This window comes from Octodon degus, unplaced genomic scaffold (assembly GCF_000260255.1).
Source record: "Octodon degus isolate 3935 unplaced genomic scaffold, OctDeg1.0 scaffold00112, whole genome shotgun sequence".
Lineage (NCBI taxonomy): Eukaryota > Metazoa > Chordata > Mammalia > Rodentia > Octodontidae > Octodon > Octodon degus.
Genome location: NW_004524688.1, coordinates 4,433,270 through 4,452,430, shown reverse-complemented (window position 1 = coordinate 4,452,430; position 19,161 = coordinate 4,433,270). Strand labels below are relative to the sequence as shown.

General features: G+C 40.3%; 1 protein-coding gene and 1 pseudogene across 1 annotated transcript in view; both read left to right on the top strand.

Annotated features, from left to right (window-relative positions):
• Slc22a3 (solute carrier family 22 member 3) overlaps positions 1 to 19,161 on the top strand; it is a 141,545-nt gene that overhangs the window by 39,111 nt on the left and 83,273 nt on the right. The gene's annotated exons all lie outside the window — the stretch shown is intronic.
• Positions 6,146 to 6,457, top strand: LOC101578556 (annotated as a pseudogene).

Here is a 19,161-nt window from a genome sequence, read left to right as displayed (position 1 = left end):
CTGCTCCTGCTCCTGCTCCTGCTCCTGCTTCTTCTGCTTCTTCTGCTTCTTCTGCTCTTTCTGCTTCTGCTTCTTCTTTCCTTTTTTGTATTTTAGTGAAGGGCCTACAAGGTGTTCAGGGTCTCACTACTAGATCAGACTTGCCACCACAGCCAGTCTCAATTGCCATCTCAGAGCACCCTGGGGGCGGGCCTGGCATGGTCTATCAGCCTTCTGGTCTTCTGAGCTCTGACTAGAATCTCCCATACAGAATAGCCTAAGGCATTTGACCTCTACTCCTTCAGGCAACATTTCTGAACCTTTACAAACTTTTCCCACAGGCATTCCCAATGGCTCTTGAACCACATGGTCAGGAACAGTCACGGCAATGACTCCGCTTTCCTAGTACCAGGTTCTGTCTTGGTTACTTTTCTTTCCTTGTTGAGACAAAATACCCAACACCCAAGTTAAGGAAGGAAAGATTTATTTAGTTCACAATTTGTGGAGGTTTCAGTCCAGAATCAGTGAGCTCCAATGCAGAGTGACACATGGCAGAGGACAATTCATGGTGGGAAAAAACCCCCCAGCAAAATCAGCAAGATCAAAAAGGGAGGAGCAGCAGAGAGCAAGCCTGTTCCCTCCCTCCCTCTGTATGCAGGCTGCCTGCCACAGGGCAAGTGTAGCACTTACATCCATAATCCTAGCATTGGACCTTGAGTCAATCCAGAACTCTAGAATCCTACCCACATGCCTGCATGAGGCTCTGGAGAGATATCTGGACACAGAAAACACCTATCAACTTCTTGGTCTACCAGGATTGGGGAAAAGGGCAAACTTTATGCTTCATTTATGAGCTTACGGTGGGGAGTGGAGGGGAAAAGCAGAAGTGGGGAGAAAGGGGCTCTCCGCCAGCCCTGCAGGTAGCTGCTGCTGCTGTGGTGAAATGTTCAGCATGTGGGGGCTCATCCTGAGGAGCCAGGGGCTCACCCTGAGGGGCCAGTGCCCTGTGGACAGGGGCATGAGAGGGGGTGGCCAAGGAGTGGCGGGGGGAGGGAGAATTTTCCTTGGTCCCCCATCTGCCAGGGGTCCAATTCATGCTCTCACAGGACTGCATCCCTCACACTGGTAGGAGGCCAGTGTATGGGACCCCATGAATCCCAGGCAGCCCACAATGCGAGCTAGAAGTGCACGATGGGCAGGAGGCTAGGAGCTGTGAGGGGATCCTGGCCTCAAGTGGCCAGAGATCCTATAGACTGGGGCCAGGGGCCAGTGAGGCCTAGAAGATTGGAGCAATTCCCCACACAAAGACCCATCTATCCTGAGCCCCTGCTGGTCTCCTCCTTGGACTGATGGGGCTGTCCCCTGACCATGTATACTCCAGGCAGTGAGTACCATAGGAACAGTGGGAAAGAGGTTGGGCTGAGCTTTCCCATCAGGGCATGCTCTGTGTCATACCCCTAGGGCTATACACGAAAGCATTGTTTTTCCCATGTTGTCTCCCTTTATTTACCTGAGTGAATCTGAAAGGTACAGTAGCTATAGTAAAAGGCAAAGAAACTGCTCAAAAGGAATAAACAATTGGATGAGGGAAAAGAGAAAAAAAGGAGGGAACATATGCTGTATATACACAGGATAGCTAAGATCATTGCGCTACTAATTTCTCTTGGTTTTTTGAAAGCAACAGTTTATGCTTAAAATATTTTATTTTGACCAATTTGACATGATTATATCTGGTATACAGTAAAGACAACAAAGTGCAATATAACAATCATTGTTGAAATACCTATTATCTTTTTGGTTTTTTTTAAAAGAAATTCTGTAATTCTAATGTCTTATCTATTATTTTTTATTCTCTGTAAAATAAAAAATAATGGGTGCACTGAAATGGCAAATGAGACAGCATGGTGGGCGCCTGTAATCCTACTTCTTGGGAGGTTGTAAACAGGTGGGTCACTATGAATCCAATCTAGTAATGAGACCCTGAACACCCTGTAGACTCTTCCCTAAAAATACAAAAAACCAAAAAATAAAAATAAGTCAGGCTTGGCAGCACATGCCTGTTATCCCAGCATTTGGGAGTCTGAAGCAGGAAGATCACCATGAGTTCAATGCCAGCCTGGGCTACCTATTTAAAGTTGAATAGGGGCTGGGGCTGGGGCTGGGGCTGGGGCTGGGGCTGGGGCTGGGGCTGGGGCTGGGGCTGAGTGGTAGAGTTCCTGTCTTGCAGGCACAAGGCCCTGGGTTCAATCCCAAGCACCACTACCACAAAAAATAAAACAAAAAAAACCCCCAAAAAACCTATACTACATATAAGACCCTATTTTTGAGAAATGAAGAATATGGGTTCTCCAGGAAAATCAAACTGTCTTGGAGCAAGGATAAAAACTTTATATTGTTAGATGCTTTTTTATAAACCAATAGTTTTTTTCTAGTAAAAAAACCCACTTTATTTTACTTGTTGTTGTTGTTTTAAGATAAGGTCACCAAAGCATTTCTGAGGGTCTAAATCAGGCAGATGGCAGCGTAGGTTCTAAGCAGAGTAGGTCAGAGAAAACTCTAGAAGAGGATAGAGATGTTTCAGGGAGGAAGTAGGAGGGGCTGGGAAAGCACGTAGGATATTGCAGGTGAGGGAAAGAATGAAGGCTTGGGCAAAGGTTGGTGCAGGCAACAGTCAGATTTCCCCGTTGCTTCTGCAGTAATGCCCTGTGTAGGAGAAGAGCTGGCAAGATAGCTCAGCAGAGTAAGTGCCTGCTTAGGCAAGTGCGAGGTCTGGGTTTGATCCCCAGCACCACATGCTGTGCTGGCCCTACCCCTGGGTGCCCTGAGCCAGCTACTGAGATGGCATGGTGATGCACACCTGTAATCCCATGGGGGAGGCTAAAAACAGGAGGATCACTACAAATCCAAGCTATGTAGTAAAACTCTGTGCCAAGTACATTTCTTCTTCTTCTTCTCCTCCTCCTCCTCCTCCTCCTCCTCCTCCTCCTTCTTCTTCTTCCTCTCTCTCTCTCTCTCTCTCTCTCTCTCTCTGTCTGTATTTTAGTACAGGGTCTACAGGGCCTCACTACATAGACCAGACTTGCAATGATCCACCTGTGTTCAGCCTCCCAAGTGCTGGGATTACAGGCATAGTGCCACCACACCCAGTCTCAATCTCCATCTCAGTGGGGCTGGCACAGCACAGCAGGGATTGAACCCTGGCTCATATGTCTGCCTAAGCAGGTGCTTTAATCCATTGAGCTACTGCCAAATATATCTAAAAAATAATTTAAAAATTTTTAAGCATTAACTGCTACCTGACAGAAATCAGTAGTACAATCATCTTAGCTGTCCTGTGTATATATTTACATAATTTTCCGCTTCCTTTTTCTCCTATCCTTTCTCCTTTCCCTCATCCCAATTATTTACTACTTATGTTCAGTATCTTTGCCTTTTACTATATCTATTGTTCTTTTCAGATTTTACTTTTTTGTTCATACACTATTTACACAGATGAGTCTAATTTATTTGATTTATGAGTATAGTCTCCAGTTGTATTCATGTACCTATAAAAGCCTGAAGTTTATCTTTCCTTAAAGCTGAGTAATACTCCATTGTATAAAAATGCCACATATTTTTGTCCATTCCTCAGTAGATGGGCATTTGAGTTGTTTCCAAGCTTTAGCTATGACAAATTGTGCTGCTATAAGCATGGGTTCATGTATATCACTGTGGTATGATGTTTCCAGATCTTCTAGGAAAATGCCAAGAAGGAGAATAGCTGGATTGAATGGGACTTCTAATCCTAGCTTTTGAAGACTCTCTACACTGATTTCCATAGAAGTTGTACCAGTCTACACTCCCACCAATAGTGGAGAAGGATTCCTTTCTCCCCACAGCCTCTCCAGCATTCGTTATTAGTTGATTTCTTTTATGATAGCCATGCTTTCTTGGGTGAGATGGAATCTCAGTGTTGATTGAATTGCATTTCTCAAATGACCAGGGTTGTTGAAAATATTTTTATGTATTTACTCGCTATTTGTATTCTCCCCTGAGAAGTGTGTATTTATCTCAGATGCCCATTTTTTTGGTTGGGTCTTTGATTTGGAGGGGGGCTTATTTTTTCTTTTTTAGTTCTTTATTTACTCTAGATAGAAGTCCTTTGTCTGAGTGACTGTTGGTAAAGATTTTTCCAACTTGCTGTTGTTTTTTTTTGTTTGTTTGTTTGTTTTTGTTTTTTACTCCGTTGGCGATTTCTTTTGATGTGCAGCAACTTTTCAATGAGATCCCAGTTATTGATTCTTTGAAGAGTTTTCTGGACAGTTTGGTTTTTTTCATGAACTCTCTGTCTACCCTTATATCTTTAAGATTTACACCTACTTTCTCTTCCAGGAGATTTAGTGTTTCTGTTTCACTATTTAGATCTTTAATCCATTTTTATTTTAGTTTAGTGTATGATGGTAGACCTGGTTCTAGTTTTAGTTTTGGGCATAAGGAAAGCCAGCTTTTCCAGTACCTTTTATTATAGAGACCATCTTTTTTCCAGTAAATATGTTTGGCCTCTTTGACAAAGATAAGGTGGCTGAGTGTGTTTGTAGCTGTGTCTGCATCTTTTGGTCTGTTCAGCTGATCCTCAAATCTGTTTTTGCCAGTACTATGCTGATTTTCTCATAGTAACTTTGTAGTATAATTTCAAGTTACAGATTGTGATGTCTCCTGTCTTGCTTTTGTTGCTCAGGATTGTCTTCACTGTTCTAGTTTTTTTCTGGTTCCAAATACCTGTTCCATGTTATGTAAAAGATGTTTGATATTCAGACAGAGAGTGTGAGGTTAAGCTCAACTGCCTATGTTGTAGGGTAACAATAATAAGTTTCTCTCCTGGAGAGTTAACAACCTAAGTTTGGAGACCAAAAATTAGAGAAAAAGAAGGGCTGCAAGGACAGCCAATGTTTTGACCCTAGCCTTTCAAGGTCAGTGAGGACTCAGGACATAGGAGAACCTGAACTGTAACTCAGTTGTGTCCCAAATTTTCTGATCAAGGAGATTATGGGTCACAGAGCAACGTGATCAATGGCGTAGAGTGTGCCTAAGAAGAGTCACATGGAGAGAAAACATTCTCACAGGCTCTCACAGAGAGCAAATTGGTCAAGCAATGGCCGTAACTCATCCACATGGCTGACACTGGCAAAGGATCTGCAAACTGTGGTACACGGTTACAGGATAAATCCTGAGGGTACTTGACTGACCTTATCAGATACAAAAGTTACATTTCTTGTTATATAGGTCGTGCTTTATCTTGGTCTTAACCATCCAGCAGAAAAGTATAAAAACGAGGTGCATAAAGTAAAGCCATTTTAATATTAGTGTTCAATATTGAGCCTTGTGAAAGGCTCAAGTCAACAACTTCTGTGGATAACCCACTACTATTGTGGACTGCTGGACTGTGTTGGATTGTTTTGCTGAATTCACACACTATAGTATTTAGATGCCAATGGAATACCCTTCTTTGACAAAACTAAACAAAAAAAAGGGGGTACAAAAAATCTACAAGGTACTGTATATGGTTTTAGGGTAAATCCTGAGGGAATTTCACTGACCTTGTCAGATACAAAAGTTACATTTCTTGTTATGTAGGTTTTGCTTTATCTTGATCTTAACCATCCAGCAGAAAAGTATAAAAATGAAGTATAAAAAGTAAAGCCACATTAATATGCTGAGCTGTAAGAGGCTCAAGTTAACAACTTCTGACATTGCCAGTCCTATGGAAAACCCACTACTTTTATGGACTACTGGACTACATTGGAATATTTTTCTGAATTCATGCACCCACAATATTTAAATGACAATGGAATACCCTTCTCTGACAAAACTAAACCAAAAAAGGGGATACAAATGAAGGACCATTTTGTGTCTGTGTATTCAGAATAGATAGGATAGATCTAGAGCTACTTTCTCTTAATTCAATGAATATAAAGATTTGTTCTAATAATATTCTGTTTGTGGACAGGATACCATGTCTGCATCTTTTACTATGAATAGCCACTAAGAAGACTACAATATGCAATGTATTAATTATTGAAACTGTCCTAATCAGTTTTGAAACTGTGTCACTGCTATTTATTTCTCAATAAAATTATAAAAATAAATAAATAAATTTTAGGGATGAGGGACTACTGCATTAAGAACAATGGCAGGTACAGTGTTGGCTTCTCAGGTGTGGCTCAGCATTTGGGGAATGAGGGCCATGCAAACCCGACGCTTCAGCTCAGACAAGGATCATGAGAGTTCTTCTGGCTAGATCCAAGACACTGGTGGAACCTTTGGGAAGAGACAGTAGGCTGAAGAGGAGCGGTTCTTCCTACAGAAGACTAGAGAATGACTGGCAGCCTTGAAGAAACATCACAATGATGAGATCTCTCATCATAAAAAGGAAATTGAGCATATGGAGAAAGAAATTAAACGATGTAAGCAGAAGATCAAGCAACTAAAACATGATTAAATGCACATGTTCCCCATTGAATGGCATCTATCATTGCCCACTTCTATGTAGACATAATTTGGGGAGTATGGCCATTTTCACAATGTTGGTTCTTCCTGTCCATGAGCAAGGAATAGCTTTCCATTTTCTGAAATCCTCTTTGATTTATTTTTAAGGAGTATTATAATTTTCATTGTATAGATCTTTTACCTCTTTTGTTAGATTAATTCCTAAATATTTCATTTTTGGGGGGATGCTATTGTGAAGAGTGTTGTTTCTCTAACCTCTTTGTATAGAGGAATGCTACTGATTTTGGGGTGTGGACTTTCTATCCTCCTACACTACTGAATTTATTAATTTTAGGAGTCTCTTGGTGGAGTTTTTGGGTCTTCTGTATAGAGTATCATGTCATCTGCAAATAGTGATAATTTAACTTCTTCCTGGGAGAATTTTTTTTTTTTTTTTTTTTTTTTTTTTAGCAGAACCGAGGATTGAACTCAGGCCCTTGTGCTTGCCAGGCAAGTGCTTATTCTACTGAGTCATCTCCCTGGCCCCAGAAATGCTTATTCCTTTTTTTTTTTCTCTCTCTCTTGTGTAGTGGCTCTGGCTAATGTTTCCAGACTTAACTTTGAATGGGAGTGGTGATAGTGGACATCCTTGTCTTTTACCTAATTTTAGAGTAAAAGCTTTCAGTTTTTCTCCATTTAGAATGATGTTGGCTGTTGGGTTTTCATAGATGGCTTTTATCAAGTAGAAGCATAGGCCTTCTATTCCAATTTTCTTTAGGGTTTTCAAAAGTTTTTCTGGGGCCCAGGGAGATGGCTCAGTAGAATAAGCGCTTCCCTGGCAAGTGCAATGGCCTGAGTTCAATCCCTGGTTCTGCACGCCCCCCCCCAAAAAAAAATACAAATCAAAAGTTTTTCTGTGTCTATTGAAGTTATCATGTGGTTTTTGTCCTTGGCTCTTCATGTGGTGTATTACATTTACTGACTTGCATATGTTGAGCCATCCATGCATCTCTAGGATGAATCCCACCTAGTCATGATATATAATCTTCCTAATGATTTGCTGAATTCCATTTGCTAGTATTTTATTGAGAATTTTTGCATCTATGTTTATAAGGGAGGTTGGCCTGTAGTCCTCTTTTTGGCTGGATCTTTCTCTGGTTTTGATATCAATGTAATACTTGGCTCCAGAAATGAGGAACATGAGATTAAATCTTCTTTAAATTTGTTGTAGATTTCATCTGTGATCCATCAGGATATTGGATTTTCTTTCTGAAATTTTTATTATATTTTCAATTTCATTGACTGATATTGGGTTATCTGAAGTTTTATATATTCTTGATTTAATTTTGGTAATTTGTGCATATCTAGGAATCTATCCATTTTTTTCTGTTTTCCATACTATGAAGGTAAAGATTTTCAAAGTAGCTATTGATGATCTTCTGAATTTCAATAGGTAAAATTTCACCCTTTTCATTCCTTATTGCTTGAATTTGAGTTTTTCTTTTCTTTTTTGATGAGGTTGGCTAGGGGTTTATCAATTTTTAAAAAAGATTTATTTATTTATTTATTTATTTATTTATTTATTTATGTGGTACAGGGTCTTGTTATGCAGCTCCGACTCATAGTGATCCTCCTCTCAGCCTTCCCAGTGCTGGGATTACAGGCATGTGCCACCATGCTCAGTTTCAGTGGCTTGCACAGCATGCGGTACTGGGGGTCAAACTGAAGTCCTTGCACTTGCTAGGCAGGTGCTTAGGCCACCAAACTATCTCACAGTCCAGGTTTATCAATTTTATTTAATCTTTCAAAGAACCAACTCTTTGATTCATTAATTCTTTATATTGTTTTCTTTCTCTCAATTGCATTAATTTATGCTCTGATCTTTATAATTCCTTCTCTTCTTTGGACTTTGGGCTTGACCTGCTCTTCTTTTTCTAGAAGCTTAAGGTACAGCATTAAGGTATTTATTTTTTCTCATTCTGTTTTCCTAATGTGTGAGTTCACCACTATAAAGTTTCTTCTGAGAACTGCTTTCATTGCATCCCACAAATTCCAGTAAGTTGTGTTTGAATTTTTGTTGGATTGTAGATATTGTTTAATTTCTTCTTTAATTTTGGCAGTCCCCCATTGGTTGCTGAGGAAGGTGTTATTTAATTTCTATGTATTTATGGTGGGGTTTTTTGCAGTTTCTTTTGTCATTAATTTCCAGTTTAATTGCATGATGATCAGATCCCCAAACAACATCTGAATAAACAAATTTCCAACTTGTTGCTTTTAATTGGTGAACTGCAATTGATGATCAGATGACATTCATGCATGGGATAATTTCAGTTCTCTTGCATTTACTTAAGCATGTTCTATGGACTGCTATGTGGTCTATTTTAAAGAATGTGCCATGTGCTTCTGAAAAGAATGTTTGTTCAGATGTTGTTTGGGGAACACTCTGTAAATGTCTACTGAGTTCATTTGTTCAAATGTTCGGTTCAGTTCTGCTACCTCTTTGCTAATTTTTTGTCTAGTTTATCTCTTTGAGGTAATGGGATGTTAAGGTTCCCTATTAACATTATGTTATTGGTTGTTTGATTTTGGGGGGTTATTTGATATTTTATGTCCTTTAAATTTTGTCTTATATAGTTGGGTGCTCCCATATTTGGTAGCTTGCTATTGCTTACTTTTCCCCTAACAAGTGTATAGTGGCCTTGATCGCATTTGGCCATTTTTGGTTTTAAGTTCACATTGTCTGTGAACAGAATAGCCACCTCTGCTTTTTTTCTGAGTTCCTGGTGCATGGAATATTGTTTCTATTCTCTGACTTTCAGTCTATGAGTTTCTTTTTTGATTTAAATGTATTTCTTGTATGTAACACTTTGTTGGATCCTGTTTTTTGATCCATTTTTCCAATTTGTTGCTTTTAATTGGTGAACTGAGGCCACTTTCATTGATGGTTATAGCTGATATGTATTGGCTTGTTTTTGTTTGTTTGTTTTTTGCGGTACCAGGGATTGAACTCAGGACCTTGCGCTTGCCAAGCAGGTGCTTATGCCACTGAGCTATATCCCCAGTCCCTATTGGCTTATCTTAGTTATGTTATTTTTCTGCTGTTGATTCCCTGCTTTTCCCTCTGTTTAATTGCTTTCCTTGTTTGGTGGTTTCTTCATTGGTGTTCTTGGAATTGTGGTCCTTTTGATCTCTTTCTAGAATATCTTTCAGTACTCTTTGTAGGGTTGGTTTGGTGTTCATAAATTTCTTTAGTTCTTCTTTGTCATGGAAAGATTTTACTTCTACGTGGATTTTTAAAGATAGTTTGCAGGATAGATCAATCTGGGTTGGACGTTGTTTTCTTTCAGGACTTGAAATATTTGACTCCAAGCTCTTCTTGATTGCAGGGTCTGTATTGAGAAGTGTGCCTTGATTCTGATAGACTTTTCTTTAAATGTTACCTGTTTCTTTTCTCTAACAGCTTTTAATATGCTGTTCTGATGCTGAATTTCTGGGATCTTGATTATTATATGTAGATTTATTTTGGTTGATGCTATTTGGAGTTCTATATACCTTACTTATTTGCATGTTAAATTCTTTTCCCATGCTTGGGAAGTTTTCTGCTGTTACTTCTATAAATAGTCCTTTTCTGTCATTTGTGTTGACTCCTTTTTCATTGATACCTATCAATCTTATGCTGTTAATCTTTGTGTCATCTTGTAGCTGTTGAATTATTTCCTGGTTCATTGTTACTTTTAAGAGATCTTTCTTTTCCTGGTCCCTAGGTGCAATAGTGTCTTTAATGTCTGAAAGTCGATCTTCAGTTTCATTCAAATGGTTTTGCCAGCTTTTAATGGAAATTTTAATTTTGTGGATATCTCTTTGCATCTTTTTCATGCATTCTATTCTCTCCTATATTGTTCATTCAAGGTTTCCACCATTTTTCTATACTCTTTTTCCCCCCAATGTCTTATTTAGATATGCTCAGCAATTCTTTCATTATGGTTATCATTTCTTTTTTATTAACCTGAGAGATTATTTCTGATTTGATTTCCTCTATACTCATCTGTAATTGTTTTTTCAATTGCAATCATTTCAGAGATTTAGGTTTGTGACTTCCAGTTTCTTCTATTGATGTTTCCTGGACTTGTTCTGGGTGAGCTGGGGACCTGAGATTGGATTTTGCTCCTGAATCTTGTCATTTTCTATTTCAGGAAGAACACTTTATTTTGATTTCTATGACAATCCTTGTGAAATTTTGATAGTAGGTAAATATATCGCTACTTTCATAGCCACTCTAAGAAGAGTCTGTGCTTCAGGAATATCTTCTCTGTGTTGGAGATTCTTGGTTTGTGTCTGTCCTAAGATCCTCAATTCCCAGTTAGTTGAGAATGGGCTGTTGGTTTCCATTTGGCACTGTCCTCCTCCTTTAGGTGGATGGCTTTGGTGATGTTACTTCCCCAGTGCTTCCCAATATTGTTACCAAAGGGAGAACAAGTGGTTAAAACAGTTATGATATCCTAGCTACAGTGGTGTGATTAGCAATAATAATAACATAAAGCAAAAGGCAGAAATTGACAAACTTTGGTGACTATTGGTTTTGTACTTTAGACCATAGGAGCAAATTTGGTGATTTTTTTTTTTTTTTTTTGCAGTACCAGAGATTGAGCTCAGGACCCTGTGCTTGCCAAGCAAGCACTTAGTCTACTGAGCTATCTCCCTGGCTCTATAGTTGGTGTTGTTTTGATTACTGAAAATTTTCAGTCCTCAAAACAAAAGAACAAGATATGTTTCTGATATTTTAAATATTTTGTCTTTAGTACTCCAGTACAACAAGCATAAGATGGGAAGTCATAATTTTCCACTTTCCAAATGATGGAATTGAGACTGGGAGTGATTTTGTGATTCTGTGAAGATAATACAGCATGAGAACTGGTTTCTAGCTGGCCTCAACCACTATTCTGTCCTTAGCCACCTGCCTTCAGCATCGCAGCTCTCAGAATCACCCGAAAGACCTGTGGAGACAAGCTGCTGGGTCTCTCCCAGAGTTTCTGATTCGGAAGGTCTGGGTGTGGCCTGGAACTCTGCATCTCTGACACCTACCGTCCCTAGGTGCTGGTGATATCTTGGGTCTAGGCTACACCTTGAGTTCCACTGGCTTAGAAGGAGGTTGCTTCTTCTAATAATCAGTTTATTGGGATCACACATGGCTCACCTTGCACTTGAATGAAAAACATAGTTCTTTTCAGATATAATGTACAGGAAGTTCTGTTCTTCAAAATTCAGCTCCTTCTTATGGTTGAGACTTCCTGCACTGTACCATTTACCTTCTAGCCCACCTGTCACTACTAGAAGGTAGTGATAGGATGTCACATAGCTTCATGGCCCTTGATCTCCTCCCTGTGCAGATTTTGAATGCAATTAAATCTCCCTCTGTGCAGCAAGAGGGCTGTGCCCTGACAAGCCAAGAAGAATCTCCAGCCAGTCTCCAGTGTCCTTTTGGTCATCTGGAAGCCATGCTGAGAGCCATCCCTGGAGATGTACTAATTTGCTCATTAAGAAGGGTGTTGAATAGCCAGAGTATCCTGCAGTGACCCATCCCCAGCACCTCAACAGTCAAGAGTCCCACCTTCTGCAACCACCTGCAGCCTCAGGTCTTCCCAACCACCTCCATCATAATGCCCAGCCCCTTTCCCCCCACTGGTCCTTCCTTCTCTTCCTTTCTTCTGTATCAAAGGCTGAGGTCCATTTCTTCATCCCTGGTCCTGCAGGAGGTATGAGCCCACTCAGAGGCCTCCACCTCACCCTCCTACCCCCTCAGGCTGTATGTCCCCTTGCTTCAAGTGCTCTCTCCCCAATCACCTCCCTCTAGCAAACCTCACTCTGCACTTGCCTGAGGAAACAAAGTCTGGAATAAGAAGCTTCTTCTCCATTCTATGCCAAAATGATCAGCTTCCTGTGTTTGCTTCACCACTTCATTCTTTTGTCACAGTGGTAGGGTGGGAACACCACCCCTACACAGTTGCATTTCCCACCTGAGCTGTTGTCCCTCCCTCTCCCCTTCTCAGGTGATTCCTACTTCCCTCCCATTTCAGCCTCCTTGCCTAGTCTACCTCTCACCAATATTTTCTGCCCAATTCATGTTTGAGTCTGCTTGAGTGTCTATCATCTTTAGAGCAATCATCCTGAGCCCCGTGTCCCCACAGCTCAGCACCTCTATTCCTCTGTCCTTGGCACTCAAATTGCTATGCATGCCCACATTCTGCTTGCCTCTGATCCCAGTGTAGTCTCTTCCAGAGAATCAGCTTATCTTAGGATCGCCAATGACTTTCAGGATTCTTGTCACTCTTCCTTCCATCTGCTTCTGGTTTTGAATCATGTGTCTGAGAGGAAGAAATAGAATCCATATTCCTGGGAACCCTGGTCTTATCCAGGCAACTTTCCTCTCTGTGTAGTTGGGACCGTTTCACTGTTCTGCTCATCTGTGGTCTCTGTATATCTCCTGCTTCCCTTTTGCATATTTTTTCTGGTTTCTGTGGAACCAGGTGTATGGGAACAGACACATAGGATGTCCATGTGCCCATCTGCTGGTTCATGTGTTCTTCCAGGAGCCATGAATCAAGAGTCTGCAGGAGTCTGACAAAATTATTCCAGTTATAAGGTGTGAAGGTAACTTTTGGTTGACTATTGCGTGTTTCATTATATCCAACATTGCCATGACTTCCAAGTGCCTAGTCAGGAAGTGGATGCTCCTAAGAGACTTTCATGTCAACAGTTTCATTTTCCTAGTCTTTTTATTTTTCAGTAACTACCTTTAAACAACCTGAATCTCAAAACCTGACATAATGCACTGATAAGTTATTCATGAATACCTGTATTTATTTTAATTTCCTTGACCAGGCTGTTTCAAAAATCATCTAAATAATGTGGGCTGTCCTTTTCTGAACTGTGTGAAAATGTGTATTTCATTTTGTAAGTCACATAAAATAATGTGAAAAGTTGCTATTGAATAGAGCTATTATAGTAATATGTTTTTGTGATCTTTATTGGCTACTCTGTAGAGAGATTTTCATCTCTCTCTTTGAATCTTTAAATAAACAAAGTAAAATATAAATATCTTCACCTATGAATTATTTGACTTTTTCAATTTTTACATTAGCACTTACAAATGGACCAAAAAGTTTGAAAATTTGCATTTCATTTTATAGCACAACTTTTTAATTAAAAATATAAAAAAATTTCAAGAAAAATTATGAAAAATAATAATGTACCTATAATCCAAAGTGAATAAATGTGGGCATTTGTCATATGTACTTTAGTGGGGTTATTTTGCAAAAGAAAAAAACAAACCATTATAGATCGAGTCAAAATTTCCCTTACACTTAGTGGATAAAACAACCCCCAAATTTGGTCCCTTGAGGCAACTAACCTATCAGCTTCACATACTGTATGGGTTAGGAATTCAGAACAATCGTAGCAGGGCATGAACTTATCTACTCAACAATGGGAAGGCTGGGAGCCTGGATGACCCAAATGCCATGGCAGGAACCATCTAGAGATATCTTCATTTAAATATTAGCAGTTGCTTCTTCTGGCAGCTGGGACCACAGCTGGGTCTGTCAACTGTGACAGCTGCACAGGACTCTCCATGTAGTTGGGGCTTCCTCCCAGTATGGCTACTTCACTTTCTCACCTGACAGCTCAGAACCCCAAAGTGTGGTCTGATTCTCAAAGCAGAAGTTCCATCACTTTCATTAAGCAGCCTTGGGCATTACATTCCATCCTTTCCACCCCATTCCATCAGTCCCAGGAGAGCCAAGCCCTTCATGAATTCAGGGGAAGTAAAATTGGACTGCATCTTCTGATGAGGTAGGGCAAGGTTTTGCTAGAGCATTTGGAGGTGGGAATTCTAGTCCTCAGATCTTTGGATAGGCCACAGATACCAGTCTCCCTCGGGAGAGACATCTGTTCCTGGGCTGGATATCTAGTCCATTTTTAGTTTTCCAACATATATAGGCACCCATGCAAGTGGATTTTCATGACCACTATATCTGCCTAAAAACTAATCATAGAGAACCATGCAATCCAATTTTAGAGCCAGGCATTATTAATGCTCTCCCATTGTTATTTATCAACCTAGGTTAGAGGGAACATGACATTAAAGCAACTATATATATATATATATATATATATATATTTACATTATGCTCTTTATTTTCTAATAATTTCTAATCACTGGTACCACATTGTAATATCTCACTTCATGTAATATTTTGCCATGTTTAAGCTACATTCATATTTATTTAGTTAGTTGAGCCTTCTGAAAATAAAATGATTAGCATCGTAAGGCTGAAGTTCATACTCTGTGTGCTGAAATGAGAGTGGACAGTGAAATGGTTTGTAAAATGTATAGAGCTATTAAGATCCCACTTCTCATTAAGTCTACCCTTCTGATTTTTCCATACGCTAGTTAGATGTTGTGACCCTTGTCTGTCTCCCCCTTTTGATCTTCTGGTTGGCCCGTGCCCCTTACTTCTTCCTCATCTCCATATGTCAGGATACAGCCAGTTCTTGGAAGCCTGGCTCAGATGTCGGCTCTGCTAGAAATTCTTTCCTGACACGTACCTCCCAGCTGGGACTCATGTCTTCCTCTATTCTTGTAGATCATTCTGTATTTCTCTTACAGCATTTAAACACATTCCACTATGTATTCCATTTCATGTTCTACATACCCTATTCTCAGATGGAACCAGAGCTGACCCTGGATCCCCCTTCAGTACAAATTAGTGCAACTCCCATACAGGAGCAGTATGTAAATGTCTGAACGAATGAATGAACAAACATCTTTTCACCGTAGTTAACCTGCTTATTACCCTCCCATGACACAGAATGCAAGGTCTTAGTGTAGTTCACTGTGGCAGCATCTTGTGAAACTGATACCTTTCCTGCTTGAACATCACGCAGTGAGAGGATCCTAGCAGGATGCTCATCTGCAGTCTCAGCTATCCATTTCACAGCAGATCAGGATGAAGAAAATCCGGGAGAGAGAGGCTGGGGGTAAAAACAGGGGAGGCTGGTTAGCTCTCTCCTACATTGGCTACCAACCTCTAGTGTAACCAGGAAGTTATTAAAAGAAGCGAGCCTGTTATCCAGTTTCCTCCTTCAACTTGGAAACTCTACAGCAACAGAGGCTAGTCTCTGTTTCCCAGGTGTGCTCCAGAGGGACCAACTAAGTTGGTGCTAAAGGATGAGTTCCAGAAAGCTCTCTCTCTCTTACTGTTTTCCCAAGAGGGAAGATAAAGAATACTGCAAGTAAGACCACATGGTCACCCCAATCCAGATCTAGAACTTCAATGCCTACATTTCCTTAGAGGAGGAGGAGAGGCTCACAGGAGGCTAGGGTCTAACTCAGTGCACACAACCGGGGCCCACCTTTGTGCAGTGTGGCCCCTGTCTTTCTACAAAACCGAATCAATACAGTCTTAGCAAAGGTTAGATTTCCTGTCTAACCTAAATCTGAGCTGAAACAAAGACATAAACTGTCAGGATGAACCAGAAATTGTGACATACACCTGTAATCCCAGAGCTCAGGGCGGCTGCAGATCACAAGTTCTAAAGGAGCCTAAGTAACTGAGCAACTTAATGAGACCATGGCAAAATTAAAATTGAAAAAAGGAGAGGGCTGGAGAATAGCTCAGTGTGAAGGTTTTGGGTTCAATCCCCAATACTGCATACAGAACCAAGCCAAACAAAACAAAACACTGCCTTCACAGAGAGCACATTGGTCAAGCAATGACCGTGACTCATCCACATGGCTGACACTGACAAAGGATCTACAAAGTGAGGTACAGGGTTTCAGGATCAATACTGAGGGGACTAAACTGACCTTATCAGATACAAAAGATACATTTCTTGTTATATAGATCTTGCTTTATCTTGGTCTTAACCATCCAGCAGAAAGGTATGAAAACGAGGTATAAGGGGTGAAGCATGTTGGTATGCTGGGCAGTAAAGGGCTCAAGTCAACAACTTCTGACATTGCCAGTCCTGTGGATGACACACTACTATTATGGACTACCTGCATATATTGGAATATTTTGCTGAATTCACATACCTACAATATTTAAATGATAATGGAATGCCTTTCTCTGACAAAACTAAACAAAAAAAAGGGGATACAAATGAATGACCATTTTGTTTCTATATATTCAAAATAGTTCGGATAGATATACAGCTACATTCTCTTAATTTAATGAATAAGAAGATTTATTCTAATAGTGTTTGTGGACAGGATGTCATGTCTGAATTGTGTATAATGAATAATCACTGAGACAAAAAAACAAACAAACAAAACAAAACACTGCCAGAATGAGTCTCCGTTCTAGAATCCTCTCTCCTTTGTAAAGTGAACATAATTTAAAGACCAATGTGCAAAACTTGTACGCAAGCCTGCATCTTCCCTCTTGCCAGCTGGTTCTACGATCAGTACGAAACTGCCAGAATGATACATGCAAGAGAAAGGAAAAACCAGGCTGTTACCAAACCAGCAGGTTTTTTTGCATTTTATCAGTCATAGAAAATTTTAGTTCAGGCCTGAGGCAATGGTCAGTTGGTAAAAATGTGATGGCAGTAGCTCACATACAAAAAGCAGATACTTCAGTGAAGCCTTATATATTGAAAAGAATAAAAGGGCTTTTAAAAGAATCTCAAAATGAGAGTGGCCATTTCCTGCACTGTATAATATTTTTTCCAGCAATTATTTTAGAATGGTCTCTTAAACTTAAGTGAAGAATATATATGTCAGCAATTTGAAAAAAAACAAAATGGTATGCTTTTCCAGCTGAAGGGGCAGGTCACAGCAGTCCAAGGTCAGGGCAGACTTGGGTGCTGAAGGCTGTGGACACAGGAGTCTGAATCCAGAGTCCTTTCCCCGGGCTGGCTCGCGTGTAGCTTCTGCCCAGGGTCCTGATTTGTCCAAGTCTCAGTTTCTTCATCCATGCAGTGAGGAGAGAAATCTTCTGCACGGAGTTCTGAGAGGACTTAGTGAGACGACATGTGTGCGAAGCAGCTAACTGGAAGCGTTTCCAACAGAGCGTGAGGTGGGCATTAACTGCCAATAAAAATGAATCTCAGCCATCAGATTCCAGCCTGGAAGCCTGCCACCATCTGGAGCATCCTGTGTGTTCCCTGGAATGTGTAGCATTAAAATCTCCCAGCTGTTGAAGGCTGTTTGCTGCGGTGGGAGGCCTGCTGACTAGGTTGGTGTGTGTTTAGGGTGGGCGTGCCATGTGCCATGGGGGATTAGGAAAGCCATCTGTGTTTTCTTGTTTGTTTTAATAACACCAGACTATGATAATAAAACCAATTTGTGTACAAAGTGCATTAAGGAACACATATTTTTTTATCTAGAATTTTACACAACTCTTGGTGTTATGATCCAAGGCTCCATGACAAATTAGACAGAAAAACTGGAAATTCAATTCATTTTTCCCTAGAGCTGGCAGAGGCCTTGTGCTCAGCCAGTGTGAGAAAGATAGCTCTCCTAGTGTGCTCCATATCTGAGCCATGGCAGCTTTGCATATCCTAAGAAGAGGAAAGACACTTTTAAGTGAGGTGAGCTTCTACCAAAGTCTTCGCACATGTGGAGCGGGTCAGAGGTTTGTGACAATGTTTTGTCTACATTCCAGTCCAAATTATAAACTCTGCCACTGTCACAGGGCAGTGTTTGCAAAGTTGAGACCTGCAGCTGGACTCAGTCAATAACTCTACTTCCCTGAGGCTGGACTGGGCTTTCCTGAAGCTCTTTATCATAAAACCTGGCACAAACTGTCTTCAGGTTAAACGCTTTGCCTGATTCCAATCAATTGGAAATGTTATAGAAACAATCCTATTGTCCAGCCCCAATTCCTCTTGCTCTCAAATACAAACCACCAAAAGAATAATAAACAAAGTAAAACTGAACACAAGACAGAGGACAGGAGGAGCTAGCCACATAGTCTGCTTGAGAAAGCTGAGGTTCAGCTGGAAAGTTTTTGTTTGCTTAAAGCAGTTCACAGTTTTTAATCTTGAGGTAATGTCAACTACTTGTAACAGTAGCATCTGCCTTCCTTCTTTTTATGTAACGTTATATTTCTCATGTAAGACTTTTGTTTCTGTCATCTACCCTAATAGTGATCGTTTGAGTGAGGTGAGTGACCTCAGTATGTGTATCTCATGTTCCTTTCCTGTTCATCAAGTCAGAGCATAACAGGGCAAATCACAGAACCTCAGGATTATACAGTCTTCTCTAGTTTGAGTTTAGAAGATTCTAGAAGGATCCTAGAGTTAGAAAGGTGGGAGTAAAATTATAATACAGCTTTTTAATATTCATATCAAATTCAGTCATTTTTAGAAGTTTAAAAAAGGTACATGTTAATCTGGGGAAATACCAACGCTGGAAATATACCAAAGATTTTAATTTTCATATTCTGGGAAAGTTATTTTAACAGGGCATTGGAGGGGCCAGGGAGATGGCTCAGTAGAATAAGTGCTTGCCTGGCAAGCTCAAGGGCCTGAGTTTAATCCCTGGTTCTGAAAAAAAAAAAAACAAAAAAAAAAACAGGGCATTGGAGCTGTTGTTTCTTTTGATTGTCTGTCATAAGAATATGTTCTTATTAGAAAATGTAGTAGCGGGGCTGGAGAGATGGCTCGGTGGTCTAAAGCACCTACTTGAAACAAGCTTGGCAAAGCATAGGGACC